The sequence below is a fragment of the Varanus komodoensis genome, unplaced genomic scaffold (genome assembly GCF_004798865.1).
Source record: "Varanus komodoensis strain SLA01 unplaced genomic scaffold, ASM479886v1 scaffold14_1, whole genome shotgun sequence".
NCBI lineage: Eukaryota > Metazoa > Chordata > Lepidosauria > Squamata > Varanidae > Varanus > Varanus komodoensis.
The window spans coordinates 7,195,959-7,211,187 of NW_025335438.1; the positions used below are offsets into that span (position 1 = coordinate 7,195,959).

Here is a 15,229-nt window from a genome sequence, read left to right on the forward strand (position 1 = left end):
TTCCTTCCATCTACAATAGGAAGTGAGCATAAAACAGGTACACAACCTTTTTAGCCTCAGGAGCCAGATGGGCCTCATGCATGCAGATATATATGCTCACATGTGAATGTGCATATGCACACCCCTCCCCCCCTGCAATCTCGCAATAACAGCAGGGGAGAAACAGTCTGTATGAGAATCTTTAGGGTATGGAATGAAAAGTACAGGCAGGAAAAGGGAATTTAGTAATGATGATAAGGACAGGCTTTGTACCCCACCAGAATTTACAGTTCCATATAGAAGACAGATCTCTACAGTGTAAGGGCCTTTTCCCCCACTCTGCTTCTTAAAGTAGCAACATGTGCAGGACTCCTTATCTCTTCTTATATTTACCTACATTAGAAGAGGTGGTCAAATTTGTGTCCGTGTTCTTCATGTTCACCTGAAAATGAACTGTGTCCTTGTTCTTCATTCTAATGCTGTTTATATTTTCCCAACCACTTAGAAACTGAAATATTGCCTGGCCTTTTGGTAGAGTCACTCATATTTTCATTTACATGACCTTAAATAGTCTGGCCAAAATGTTTTTAAGATTAAAGTGTATATTTTTATTGACTCAAGGATGTTGCATGTTTTCACAGTACTAAGGCTTTCCTACATTTTTAATACAGAATGTAGTGAAAGTTTATATTGATTGCTTTTATATATACTACTGTTTTTAAAGGATATTTTAGAACTATTTAAGGATTATTTCTTTTTAGCCAAATTTGCAGGAGTTATACTTCAGTGTTTATCTCTTGATAATTGTGCAAAGGTTCAGATACTCCACTTTATGCTACTTTGCAGGCTGTACATTCACTTAATAGTAAAAATTAATGGCAGTGGTCTGGTTTGGGTAATCAACTCCTGGGTTAATAATAAACTATGATATCCATGGGCTGCATGTACCTACATTCAGTCCTTTGTGGGAAATTCACTCCTCTGCTTGCGTGATTAGCTTAAAACACCAGATATTTATTTTTATTTATTATATTAACAACTTTATAAAATTTATTCTATAAATTGCACTGACTCTAAGAAAAAACAAAATGAAAACACTATGATGTAGTAAATAACAAGTTACAATTCTAATATAAAAAGATAAATGCCATCACCAGGATTATATAAAGTTATATTTTAAAGTGAGCTGCCTAATCAGACTTTTTGGGAGCTATTAATCATAGTTCCTAGTTCTGATGCCACTCATGTGAACACAGGGATGAATTGGAAGCAAAGGACAGGGCTCATTACATTTCCTGTCTTATTAAGCCAAGATTTTATCATCTAAATATAGCCAAGATCAAGTAGTATTCTGTTCATTTTTATTGTAGCTTGCTCATGTTGCCTCTTACCTTGTAAGTGACTGACATTTACTGAGAGAAATATATCTTTACCTTTCTTCCTTTGTTTAGCTTGTTTTTCAAAAGACATGGCACTTGGCTTTAAAAAAGTGACTTGAGATGGTACCTTCGTGTCTTTTGGAAAATAAAGCATAAAGAAAGTAAATTATTTAGCTTTTCTAGCCAGAAACTACTGAAATCCCAGAAAAAAATCTTTGGCAAGCCTTTTCTTCTTTTCCATGTAACATAGAAATGCAAAGAAGGAATAGCTGTTATTTATGTTTAAAGGAGGTTAAATTCAAAGCGGTAGCATATTTAAAGTTGCTTTTACGCAGCGCTATTCACCATAGCTCTTAGCCCAAACAATGCATGTGGTGCCAGTGTGTCTACTTTCAAACAGTAGACAGCTTTTTTATAGCATATGCACATAGTAGCTATGTGATTGCAGGCTGAATCCTATGCATTTTTCAGCAAATAACTCCTAACTTTATTTATAGCAATGTATACTTTGAAAATTATAACCTTTTATCTACTGTGGACATCATATTATTCGCTTAGATGCCTTACAATGTACTTTTTGTTTGCCACCCACTTTGTTATTCTGCAGAAGTTATTTTCAGCCACAAATTGAGGTGCTGCTTCTTGTGGTTCAATATTCCACAAAAATTGTATTGCCGAAAACGGTGAGACCATAAATATGCAAACTTGCGGGGAGGGGGGTATGTATTTAGTGCTGTAGAAATTAAGCATCAGCTAACAAGATTCATATCTTGGAATCAAGGTGCAAGTTACTGTAAATCAGGATCAGAATATTCATTATACTTGCTTAGACAACTCAGTTGTCCTGAATTGCAATATGTTAGCACAGGATACAGGTCTAACAGAAGAGTACTGAAGGATCAAATAACAATTCACACAAGCACCAAATGTGAGCCAATGAATGAAAGAGAAATTGAAGGATGTTCCTGTATTGCATGTCAACTACTCATGTAAAATTAAATTGCAAGAAGGTTAAATTCTGTTAGCCTTTTTATTCCACTTGTATCCTTTTATTATGTGTTCCAATAGCAGAAGGAAGAATGTGCACTAATTCAGTACTGGGGTGTTAGTTACTCTCTCCAGTAGTAAAATCAGATGGTAAGTATTAATAAAATGGGAGCTAAATTAGATCACTGGAAAACAGTGATAAGGGGCCAGTGTCTTCCTTCCTTTTTCTTATGAAATATCCCTCATTCCTATGGGCCCTGAAAAACAAAAAAACGGTTTCTACTCCAGGCTTCCTAGAATTGTGAAAAGGAACACTTATGAATTGGTGGTATACCGCAGTACTTCGTTCTCTTCTTGTTCTTTCTAGTACTAACAAGCTCATTCAGAATAATGGTATCAGTGGCTACTAATCATGATGGAATACGCTCCCCAGAGGGGTTTGCCTGGCGCCGACTTTATATTCTTTCTGGCGCCAGGTGAAACCCTTTTTATTTTCCCGTCATTTTAAGAATTAGAAATTTTAATTGGTTTTAATATCCACAGTCATTTTCTGTTTTTGTTTTTATATTTGTTTTTGCTTTTGTTGTTTGATTTGGATTTTTAATGATATGTTCTTGTTGTTTGTGGTGGTCATTTGTTGTTACTAATTGTTATATTTTTTCCTATTTGTTGTTGTTTTAATTATTATAATATTGTAAGCTGTCCTGGGACGTTTTTCTCATGTAGGATGGGATATAAATGTTATAAATAAATAAATAAGCAAGCAAGCAAGCAATTTCTGTCGGAGGCAGTGTGCCTATGTACACCTGTTGCTAGGGAACACTAGTGAGAAGTGCTGTTGCATTCAGGTCCTGCTTCTGGATTTTCAGTGAGTACTGTTGACTGCACTGAACAGAATGCTGGACTGGATGGATTATGACTCAACATAAGAAGATAATTAAATGATTATTTTGGGGCATGATGCAAGCCCACTCAAAAATAAGGTTGAGTTTTTTGCATACTCACAAAAATACCTAAATTGTTAAATAAAAATAAAGACTTACAAGGACCTTTGCTAAGTGTCTTCTAAGGTGTATGGTATATTGAGGGCACTGGAGCCACAGAAAACTAAAAGTGTCTATTTGGGAAAAGTGGGCAGAAGTGGTATGTTTGATCCCCTAAATGCTTATGCTATCCACAGGGGATTATAGTAGATTTAAAAAACACGTACACTCCTCTCTGTGCTAAATGGGAAGGCTTTCACAAAATGCTCTGGTTTGAGGCTGGTTTGAGGCTGGCAATTAAACATATAGCACAACCAAGGACAGTTTCAGGAGAGCAGGAAATAATAAATAGGCCCTTTTTCCACTGCTGAAACCATGTTATCCCATGCTCCAAATCTCGGACCCTGAACAAAGCTGCCATTCTGGCTTACTAGAGCCACGAATCAGAATGCTTGGACACGCTGCAACATCTTGCTGGAAGTTCCATACCTGTAATTATAAAGAGGGGGTGTAAGGGCCACTGTGTAAGAGAATCCTGCAAAAAAGGAATTTAGTTGGTTCTGCAGAACCAATGAAGCACAGTCTTAACAGATGTAGCCACACAATGTCTCACTTTAGTAAACCTTGCATAAGTTCCCATGTCATAGAAAATGTAATTACTACACAAGAGGGTATCACCTTGTTTGCTCTCTGCAATTATTTATATCAATTTATCTGAGATTAAATATGCATTGCATTGATTTTTCATTATCTCTCACATACATATATATTTGTTCTTGTGCTAAACCATAAGTGTGTATATCAGGAGCACACAACCTTTTCAACCCTGAGTCTGGAATCTGTTAGGGTTGCTGGAACAAAATATATATGCATCCATGCACATTCATATATAACTAAATGCAACTTCCTATCTGTGTCCTGCTCAAGAGTGTTTAAGAGGCCTGGCACTTCCTTCTCCCAGAAACTTCTCTTTTCAAGCCATCTAACCTTGATGAATCATGTTTGCTAGCTCTTATCCCTCAATTAATCCATTCTCTTCCTGAAGAATCTTGACATCCACACTCTCTTACTAGTTGTTTCCCGACACCCTCCAGATAAAAAAGGAGAAAATGCTCTAGAAATAGTCTATAGAGCATCTATAGTTTCTGCTATAGATGCTCTTTTTTTCTAGGGTTTCCTGTGATGCTGGAAAGAGCTTTCAAGACCCACTTCCTAGGATGCTCTGGGAAGATTCTAGGAACACGGCTTCTATGGAGCCTCAGTATTTATTTATTTATTTAGGATATTTATATGCCGTCCTTTGCAAGAGCTTCAGGACGGCTTAAATAAAATACAAATATCTAACATAACAATTAATTAACAACCCACTCTGGCTGCAATTAAAATATGGTGATAAAATTCAATATTAAAACTTATTAAAATATTGATTAAATAAAAAGGTCTTCACCTGGCACCGAAAAATATATAATGATGGTGCCAGGCGGACCTCTCTGGGGAGCGCATTCCATAGATGGGGCGCCACCACAGAGAAGGCCCTCCTCCGGGTATTCTGTCTCCTAACATCTTTCACAGAGGGTTCCTGGGGGAGGGCTTCTGCTGCCGATCTCATTGGGCAGGAGAGCAAATAGGGAAGAAAGCGTTCCTTTAGGTATCCTGGTCCCAAGCTGTTTAGGGCTTTATAGGTAATAACCAGCACCTTGAATTGAGCCCGGACTTGGATGGGAAGCCAGTGGAGCTGATAGAGGACTGGGGTTATATAAGAATAATGCCCAGTCCCCTTCAGCATCCTGGCAGCTCTGTTCTGCACCATCTGAAGTATCCGGACTGTCTTCAAGGGCAGCCCCACGTAAAGCGCATTACAGAAATCCAACTGGGAAATAACCAATGCATGTGTTACTGTTGCTAGGCATCCTTCCTCCAGGTAGGGATGCAGCTGATGGATTAGCCGAAGCTGAAGGAAAGCGCTCCTTGCCACCGCTGTCACTTGAGCTTCCAAGGACAGCTCTGGGTCGAGGAGCACTCCCAAGCTGCGGACCCTGTCCTTTAGAGCGAGTGCAACCCTGTCCAGGGCAAGGCTCAAGTCACCTACCCAGGAGCTCTAATGACCCACCAACAGAACCTCCATCTTAGTTTCAGTTTAGTGGCTCTCATCCAGCCCATTACCTCGGCCAGGCACCAGTTCAGTGCAGCCACTGCCTCACCTGGGTTAGTTGAAAACGAGAGGTAGAGCTGGGTGTCATCAGCATACTGATGATTCCGCAGCCCAACCCTCCTCATGACCTCTCCCTGCGGTTTCATGTAAATATTAAATAGCAAGGGGGACAAAATGGAACCTGTGGTACACCATGGCAAAGTTGCCATGGCGCAGAGCTAAAGTCCCCCAGCACCACCTTCTGGAATTGGCCGTCAAGGTAGGAGTGGAAACACTGCCAAGCAGTGCCTCCTACTTCCAGTCCCGCCAGCCTATCCAGGAGGATACCATGGTCGATGATATTGAAAGCCGCTGCAAGGTCCAGGAGAACCAACAGGGACGCACTCCCCCTATCTCTCTCCCTGCACAGGTCATCATACAGGGCGATTAAGACTGATTCAGTACCATACCCAGGTCTGAAGCCAGACTGAAATGGGTCCAGATAATCAGTTTCATCCAAGAGTGCTTGGAGTTGTCCCACCACTAGCCATTCCAACACCTTGCCCAAAAACAGGATATTGGCCACCGGTCTATAATTGGTGGCCATCTCTGGATCCAGAAACGCCTTCTTTAGGACAGGCCTGATTACTGCCTCCTTTAAAGGAACGGGCACCCGACTGCCCCTCAGAGAGGCGTTAATAATCTCCAGGATCCAGGAACCAATTCCGTGTTTGGCTTTGGTCAGCAGCCACGAAGGGCAAGGGTCGAGTAAGCAGGTGGTAGGACATACTTGTCTAAGCACCTTGTCCACATCATCGGGCCGCAGTATCTGAAATTCATCTATTAATACCTGACCAGACGGAGTCATTGGCATCTCCCCTAAAGGATCTGAATCACTTGTGGAGTCCAGCTCATGATGAATCTGTGCTATTTTCTCCTTATAGTGCTGGGCGAAGTCGTCACAGTGGGCCATTGATGGTGGTACAGGATCTTTCTTAGGGCCGGGTTATATCAGCCCCTGTACCATTCGAAAAAGCTCCGCTGGACGGCACTGTGAGGAGGCAATGGAAGAGGAGAAGAATTTCTTCTTTGCCGCCCTCACCACCACAGCATAGGCTCGATAATGAGCACATAGGCGTGTTCGGTCAGATTCATCCCGTGATTTCCTCCGCCTATGCTTTAGATGTCTCCCAACCCACTTCATCGCCCATAATTCACATGTATACTATGGGGATGGATGGGCTCTGCTTGGCAGGAGAGGATGCTTAGGGGCGATAGTGTCAATTGCTTTGGCCATTTCCCCATTCCACAGTTAACCAGAGCATCAACTGAAACGCTAGCTTTATCAACCTGAAAATCCCCCAGAACCTTCAGGAATCCATCTGGATCCCTCCAGCTCTGAGGGCGAACCATCACAACAGCGTTCGCACCCTTACAGAGGGAAAGGCCAGCTCCAAGCTCAAACCTCACAAGGAAGTAATCTGACCATGACAAGAGAGTCAGACACAAATTCCTCACCTTCAAATCACCCTCTTCCTGCCCTGTCGAGAAAACCAGGTCCAGCGTGTGACCACGTTCATGGGTTGGGCCTATGACATGTTGAGACAGCCCCATGGTCGTCATGAAGGCCATGATGTCCTGAGCCGCACCGGTCAGAACAGTCTCGGCATGGAGATTGAAGTCCCCCAGGACCAACATCCTGGGGGTCTTCAACACCAGGTTTGAAACGATCTCTGTCAGCTCAGTCAGGGAGTCTTATGGGCAGAAGGGTGCACGGTACACCAGCAGAATCTCCAATCTGTCTCGATCAGTAGAGACTGTTCTTAGATCAGTTCCCGGAGGGTGGAACTCCACAGGGCCACCAGACAGGACTTGAGGAGCTGCCAGTGGGTTGAACTGTTTGCGATCCTGGTGTAGATGATAAAAAACCAAACACGCAATCCAACACACAAGCATTTAAACCAAATAATTATAGTTTATTCTTATAGCATATGGTTTAATATTTGCTTGAGATCTCTAGAAATTAAGAATTGCTTTTTTGGATCTTACGAAATATTCATCTAGTCCAACACTTGTTTTTCAATGGTAAAAGATTGTATATCCTTGAGATACTCACAATATGATGGAGTGGAGATAATCATCTTGTGTTCTTTGACCTGAAATGTGTTAATTTGAGAAGTGGTGCTTTGGAACATTATGTTCCATTCATAGCTATTGTGACTAATAACCACCATCCTGAATGAATCCAGCTACTCTTTTTTTTTAACAAGTGTGCTAGTGACCAGTCCTCTTCTTGCAAGTCTTCTATTTATTTCTTAAACCATTTATCTGTGTGTTCTGGCTTCGTGCTCTTTTAGCACATACTCAGTGTTCCAGTACACTTTCCTGCTTTGAAAGGCTGTAATTCTGAAATGGCTAACAATAAGATAGTTTACTGATTTGTCAGAAATAACAGGGAAAAATAATTTTAGGCAAAAATGGACCTCAAGATCATAGCCTATTGAGAGAAAGTTCTCCAAGTGCCCACCCTGGAGTTTCAATAGAAGAGCAGCAGTGCTGTGAGAGTAATTAAGGTGGGAGAGAGTCAACTGGTGACTTTAGGCTTCTCATTTGACCTTGTCATGTGCACATGGATATTCTTTTGGCTTCAGGAGAGAGCGCAGGGCCATTCTTCCTCCTTCACTTCCTAGGCTCTTTAGCCCCATTGAGCCAGGAACAGTGGCTGAGGACAAAAGCTGTATACACTGTACAAACAGAGCACCAAAGCAGCAGTACACTGACTCATTCTTCGCTCTGTGTGAGAACTGAGGGGGACTCTATTCACTTCCTTTGTGCTGGTGTCTGTCAACAGCGCTGTTTGAGGCCAGGCCTATTGTGCTGACCAATGTTTCTTATTGACCCAAGTCTGTGCCTGCAATGTTCCCAGGGTCGAAGTTGCGAGTGAGAGAATGTTTGAAAAGGAGTAATCATAGGGTAAATGCATTTTGTTGCATTGTCATCTGACCTATTAAATCTAAACTGTGGTCTATGTTAATGCAAACAGGTAATTATGTAGTCACAGCTGCAGCTATTCACATCTGGTTACCGCCCTAAGGGAGGAAAATATGTGGTTTTTCTCTACTGTGTCTAGGTCCTTGAAAGCTTGACTTTAATGATATTAAGTGGAAGTAGAGGAAGGATTAGTGAGACTGGCAGATCAACAGGGTGGGTATTTTTATATATGTAAGGAAAAATCCCTCTGGCTACTGATGTGAACTTAGTCTTTTTGTCGCTTTCTCATTACTCCAGGTTTGGTTGTTTTTATCTCCAGATTTAGTTTCTTAATTATTATGAACTGGGTTTAAGAAATACATTTTATATCCTGCCTTTCTACTTTTTCTATGTTACAATGCCACTACCACTTTCTTCTTCATAACTGACACACTGCTGTGGAGTGGATGTGTGTTCTACCATCTCTCTGTATCCAGTTCTTAGAAGCTCAGTATTTCAAATGCATTTGTGCGTAGGCTTAAATCTTTAAGCAGAAGGTGTGCTAGGGCAGTAATAACATTCCTGACAATAACTTATTTTTATACTGGTTGCCTTTAGGTGTAGCATCAGGTTTACACACATTGTATCCTTCTTCCTTCTCATGTGCAAAATCCTATTTCTAGGGTGTTCCTAGACAAGTTAAAAACAGATGTTTTAGAAGGCAAACATCTCTACAGAGCCTAATATTTCAGCTTTCATAAGGAAAGGGACTTGGATTTGGAAAACAAAGCTCTAAACATTCAAGATAATTGATAAGCCAAAAAAGTGTTCACTTGTTTAAAGCCAAGAGTTGTATTGCTTGGCTAGCTTGACAGATAATGGATCTCCTCCCAGGTCCTTGCTTATTAGCTGAAGGTGGTTAAAGATGAGTAAGAAGAGTCTACACCACCACTATAACCTACCCACACCATTCCTATGCATTGTCAGAGATCAGTAAATTTCAATATGAGCAAGCTGCTTTCCCAGTGTGAAGAAGATAAAATGAAGACATAAAGATTGCTATATCCTGGATTTTAGGTACTTGTTCTCTTAGTATATAAATTATTTTCACAAGTACTATATTTTCTATTCAACTAGAAGCTGAGGCTTGTAGGATCACATTATTCAATAACTGACCAATTATTGATTAAATTTTATTAAAATATTTCTCCTTTGTCTTTCTGTCTAAAAAACCCAACCTGGCTAACAAAATAACATCAGAATTAAACTACTGAATCACAACTAAAAATTAAACACAGCTCTACAAAAGATTAGTACCCCTCAATAGGGAATCTAAATGGTCATCAGCCTCTGCCAAGTCCCAAATTGCAGAAACTGCAGATGTTGTTAAAATGTAGCTACTGTCATACATTGGCCATGCTGGCTGGAACTGATGAAAATTTGATTCTGTCATATGGTGTGCCATAGATTTCCCCATTTCTGCAAAAGTCCTCCAGAATAGATGTCTTCATAACCTCTGCAAGGAGAACAATAATCAGGGGATCAATCAGGCTTTCTCAGCTGGGAATTTCACAGTTTGGGCACCATGACTGAAAAACTTCTGCCATGAATGACCATGTGCCATACTATGGGTAGTATAGGAACTTCACCATTAATTTTGATCTCAGCAGTCAGAATACATTCCTGTATCAGAAAGTAGTCCTTAAAATAACCTAGTTGCAGATGTAGGGCTTTGGAGCCTCAAACTTTGAATTGAACTTAGAAATAAATTAGCAGCTAGTGAAGATGAAACAAAATTGTAATACATGCTGCATAAATGAGCACTGATTTACATGGAAACCATTTTTAAACCAGTTTTTTATTCTAAAGCCTCACGCTCATTCACCTAAGATAGCCATCATAGAGCACTTTATACTGGCCAGGCCTGTCTTCTCCAGGAAAGGGCAAAACTGACTAAAAGTTTCAGCCATTTATATAACAGACTGCTACCACCACTCGATCCAAGACCACCCCAAGCTATGAATCTGATTCTTGAGAGGGGACTACAACCCTATCAAAAAAAATGTTATTGGGACTGTTCTCTGTGGTTTCTGTTCATATGTGTGTGTAAACTTGCATCTATATATGCACACACACAACCCACAAAATGTTAGGTTCATTTGTAGAGGTGTAGTGTGCAGTATAATGGGGAAAGAAACTCAAGAACACTTAACAAAGAACCATTTTAAAAGTGGAGGCACTGGTAAGTTTGGGCAGGTGGGGGCCTAGCGGTATTTGTGTTTTTTCCACTTTCAGTGGGGTCCTGTGCTCCTAACCTCCGCAATTGTGGAGGGCCAACTATACATGATCTGATTTTCATACAAATTCAACTTACAATTTTTTGTTTTCTGAGGATCGGAACTCATTCATAACTCAGGGAGTACCTGTAGTGACAAAGACTGAGAGTTCCAGTTCACCAAATCAGCAGCAGGGAGAACACCAATGAAAGGACACAACAAACGTTTGGAAGTATAGTTGGGCACCCTGAGTTTTAGTGACACAGGTGAGGGACAATATGAATAGATTCAGAGTAACAAAGAGGTGCTAGCAAGATGAGAAATTCAGGCCTGGAATTATGAGTTTGATCTGTGGGGTGAGGGTAGAGCTAGGAAGAAGAATTATGTGGAATGGACAGAGAGTCACACAAAGCTAAGGGACTCACAGGTCAATTCAATACAATGCAATACATGCTGAATGTAGTGGACAAAGTATCTTAAAGAGGTACAAGGTTCAGGAGAAGTTCTGGCACAGAACACAAGACAAAGACTCAGAATGAACATAAATAAATCAAGTGATTTGGCTCCTAGACAGAAAGTAAGCTTTTCTTGCTTTTTTAATTCAGCATTATAAAGGCTATGCTTTTGAGAGGTGGAGTACCTAGAACAAAAGGTATCATGAGGGATACTGACATGGTACTTTAACCTGGAGATCTAAAGGGGAGACCTCTTTAGATTGAATCATATTTAGTCATAGTCAATTTGTACTGCATTTTCCACAATACATTGTACTCAAAGTGATTCACAAAAAGGACAGTAGCCATAATTCTTTTAAAATACAATAAAAATTGACTCAGTTACAGTTTACTTAAAGCATGTTTCTCACCATATATTTTGATTAGCTAATTTAAAAGTACCCTTGGGGGCTGGTGATTTGGAGGTCTGGAAGGCATTTGCATTTAGCTGGAATTGCCATACTTCAACTACTGCAGAAGGGCAATACTCCTAGCTCAATTAGAGTACAGGCTATGCAGGTCACAAATGAAAATAAATTCAAGTAGTCTGCATCCTGTTTTCAGGATCCTTTTACACCTTGTCATGAATTAGTTGCATGTTCATGCACAAAAATGTTTTTTGACATAGACACATTAAACAAGCTGTTAGATTAATGTCCACACAAGTGCAAAATACATACATAGAAGTCATTAACAGCTGGCTATCCAGTGTGTCACTGAGACTCCAATTCAGGAGCTCCATCTTAAGACACACATATGGAAAGGGAGTAAAAGAGGCAAAGCTGGATATTGGTAGCACCATACCCTAAATCCCTGGGTGACCCTACTGATGTATTTATGTAAATGAAAAATGCCATGAGAGGTGACAAACATTGGTGGAACTCCATAAATCAGGGATGTTGAACCACTTTCATCTTAAGGGCCAAATTCCATTTTGGAAAGCTCTTGGAGCTTCTTTCCAATGATGGGTGGGACTAAAGGCAAAAGCAATCTTATTTCACTGCTCTGGAATCTGTCTAAATATGTAGCAGCATAAAAATGCAGTATATAAATAAAGTGGGATAAAAGACCTAACATAACAGCATATTTTAGTTTAAGTCTCTTATCACCAGTAACTAAGCCTTATGCGAGAGCTAGTGTGGTGTGCTGATTAGAGTGCTGGACCTGAGAGATCCAGGTCCTGGTCTCCATTCAGCCATGAAGCCCACTGGATGACTTTGCATCATTCACTCAGCCTAGCTGACCTCACATGGTGGTTGTTGTGAAGATGAAATGGAGCTATGTAAGCTGCCCTGGCTTCCTCGCAAAAGGGAAAGGACAGGATATAAATGCAATGTATTACTCATAACCCTAATCTTTTAGAATGGGGAAAAACTGAACAAAGCTGGAAAGCACAGAACTGTCAGTAGTACAGAGAAAGGGAAAGGAGCCATCTGGGAACCCTGAAAGGCTGTACCTGGTCCTTTGGTCTGTACCTGTGCCACAAACCAACAGCATTTTGTTAGCGTTTTATCTAGGCTTTATTAACAAGGTACAGTGCATTTCATTATAATGGTGTGCTTCCCCATCCCATCTTTGCTGGTCCACCCAGAGTTGATACTGAATTCCTTTGAGAGGTCCAAAAATATCAACAGGGTTGCAGTTTTCTTCCATCTTCCACAGCGACTATATCAGGTTAAATCAGTTTTTGTTCTAAAAGCAAGTTGTATTCCCAGTTGGAAAGGACGGATATTATTCAGAGAAACCCTGAGTTTGGCCAGCAGCACTCATAGTTATGCCTTGCTCTGGTAGATCAGATTCTGTCCAGTAACTACACAGATCAAGGATTCAAAAGATGGCTTCTTGAGAAGAGTTCAGTGTCCTCCTCCTTCAATGCCCTTGAGATTTCTCCTTAGTAAAGTATTGACAATCTCTGCTACTCAATGAGATCCCTCAGGGCACTTTAACAAGAAAAGAACAATATGGTTCAAGTGTGCTTGTGGTAGGCCTCTCTTCAAAGAATCTTGCCCATATTCTCAGGCTGTACAAATTGAAGAGTTCATATAAACGCAACAACAGAAGAAAGCACATTGAGCTGGAGCACAAACTGACATGCAGTCCATGTCGGAGCATATTCAAGTGGTTTTTGTCTGTATCATTCTTCAGAAATATTGATAGGCTACAGAGGATTTGCCTAACACTCTGTGTACTTTTTTCTTAAGCTTCCTCAATTTGTTTCCAAAGATAGTTACTTTGCATTTCTTAGACATTTAGCTTCAACAGAATGGCCAAGAGGAATTCTTTCTTATATTTCAGTAAATCACAGATGTGCATCCTAGTGGTTGTTGCTTCTGATAAAAGACATATGCATTGCAACCATGACAGGGGTTACAAGCTCAACTTTTAAAAGGATAGGTGGAACTAACTTTTTAAACTAAATTTTTAAAAAGTTACTTTAAAAAAACCCTTTAAGCACATTTTAAAAGAAAAAAAACAACATTAGAAAAGGAAATTTCCCTGAAAGTGGAAAAGGAAATATAATACATATTTCCCTGCAGCTTACTATATTCTTAAGGGACTTTACATCTGGAGAACATGGTCTGCTTGTTACCTACAGTACTGGTGTACTACATGCTAATTACAGAGTTGAACATTATCTTTAGCAGTGATGTAAAACACCTTTTCCACTACTTATTCATTGCTTAAACTCACTTGGAGCACAAGCTAGTGTGTTTTCATAGTTTTGTAAACCAAGGCTTCCCCCACTTTCCTTTCTATGTTGCAAAGCATATGAATATATTGTTGCAATTTTTTTCTATTTTAATTTTCTCTTTAGTATGTACTATTAAATAAGGTTGTGAAGTTTGTATAAATACATTGCAATCATACATGCCAGCTTCATGGAGTTTCCTTTCCCTTACACAATCCATTGTGCCTGCTTCCCCTTATTCATTATTGTTTGTCACATGAGATCAGTACACAATATTAATGGACGTGAAAACTGTCCTATACTTTTTTAAAATATGCAGGCCATTATGATGTTATGCAGTTACATTTATTTTGTGCTCCACATTTTAAAGGTTTGTTTCATAAAATAAAAGCAATAAAGGCTAAAGCAATATATGGCAAACTACATGAATAACATCCAGCATCATTCAACAGTACGTGACTTGTTTTGAAAAATAATTCTCCTTTTTTACTGCTGCATCACCAAGTTTTAGAGACAAATTACTGCTTTTCTTCATGGTGTAAGCTATGTTGGTTTACACTGGCATTGTGTTTGTGCTGAGATAACTTTGGACACTATCCTATATATATGACAATAATATACTTGAAAACATCAGGTAAAATGTAGAAAAGCTGCAGCAACCAAACATAGAAACATAGAGAGCGATACAGAAGAGGTCTCCCGTGCCATCTAGTCTGACCCCTGGCTCCAGCCAGCTCTGCTCATGACATGCCTACCATGTGCATGTTCAGCCAAACATATATTTAATAGAATCAGACTTTCATTACCTCTGTGACTAGGCTAGGCATACCTCTCTTAGGAGAGGATTTCTTATTTGTGGTGCTGTGCCTGAACCTCCCCACTCCCCCAGGTCCACCCATCTCACTACTGAAGGTAGGGGAACACAGAAAGGGGCTCATATGTTGACTAGAAGTACACAGGTAGGAATATGCAGAATTAGGTACCCTTTTAAATATTCTGGCTCAAAATGGTTTAAAGCCATAGCAATTTGTACTAGCCCCTCAAAATGGGCCCCAAAGCAAATGGCTCTCAATAGTCTTTGTTTAGCTATTCCGCGTCTGGCTGCTGGACAAACCATATTTTGGAGGAGCTGCCATTCTGAACACTTTTTGGAGAAGCTTCAAATAAGAATATAGTGTAACCTATTTTATATTGTTATTTCTTGTATTCTAATTTTATGTTGTGAGCCGCCCCGAGGCTTTGGCGAATGGGGCGGCATAGAAATGTTTAGAATCTCATTAACATAGTCCACTGGCTGTGTGTGTATGGTGTGCTTTCTTTTTTTAAAACTAAAACAGCAGA

At 40.1% G+C, this 15,229-nt stretch overlaps 1 protein-coding gene across 1 annotated transcript in view; it reads left to right on the top strand.

Moving 5' to 3' along the window:
• The window catches only part of TPD52 (tumor protein D52), a 98,813-nt gene that overhangs the window by 56,175 nt on the left and 27,409 nt on the right, over window positions 1-15,229 (top strand). The window lies entirely within an intron of this gene.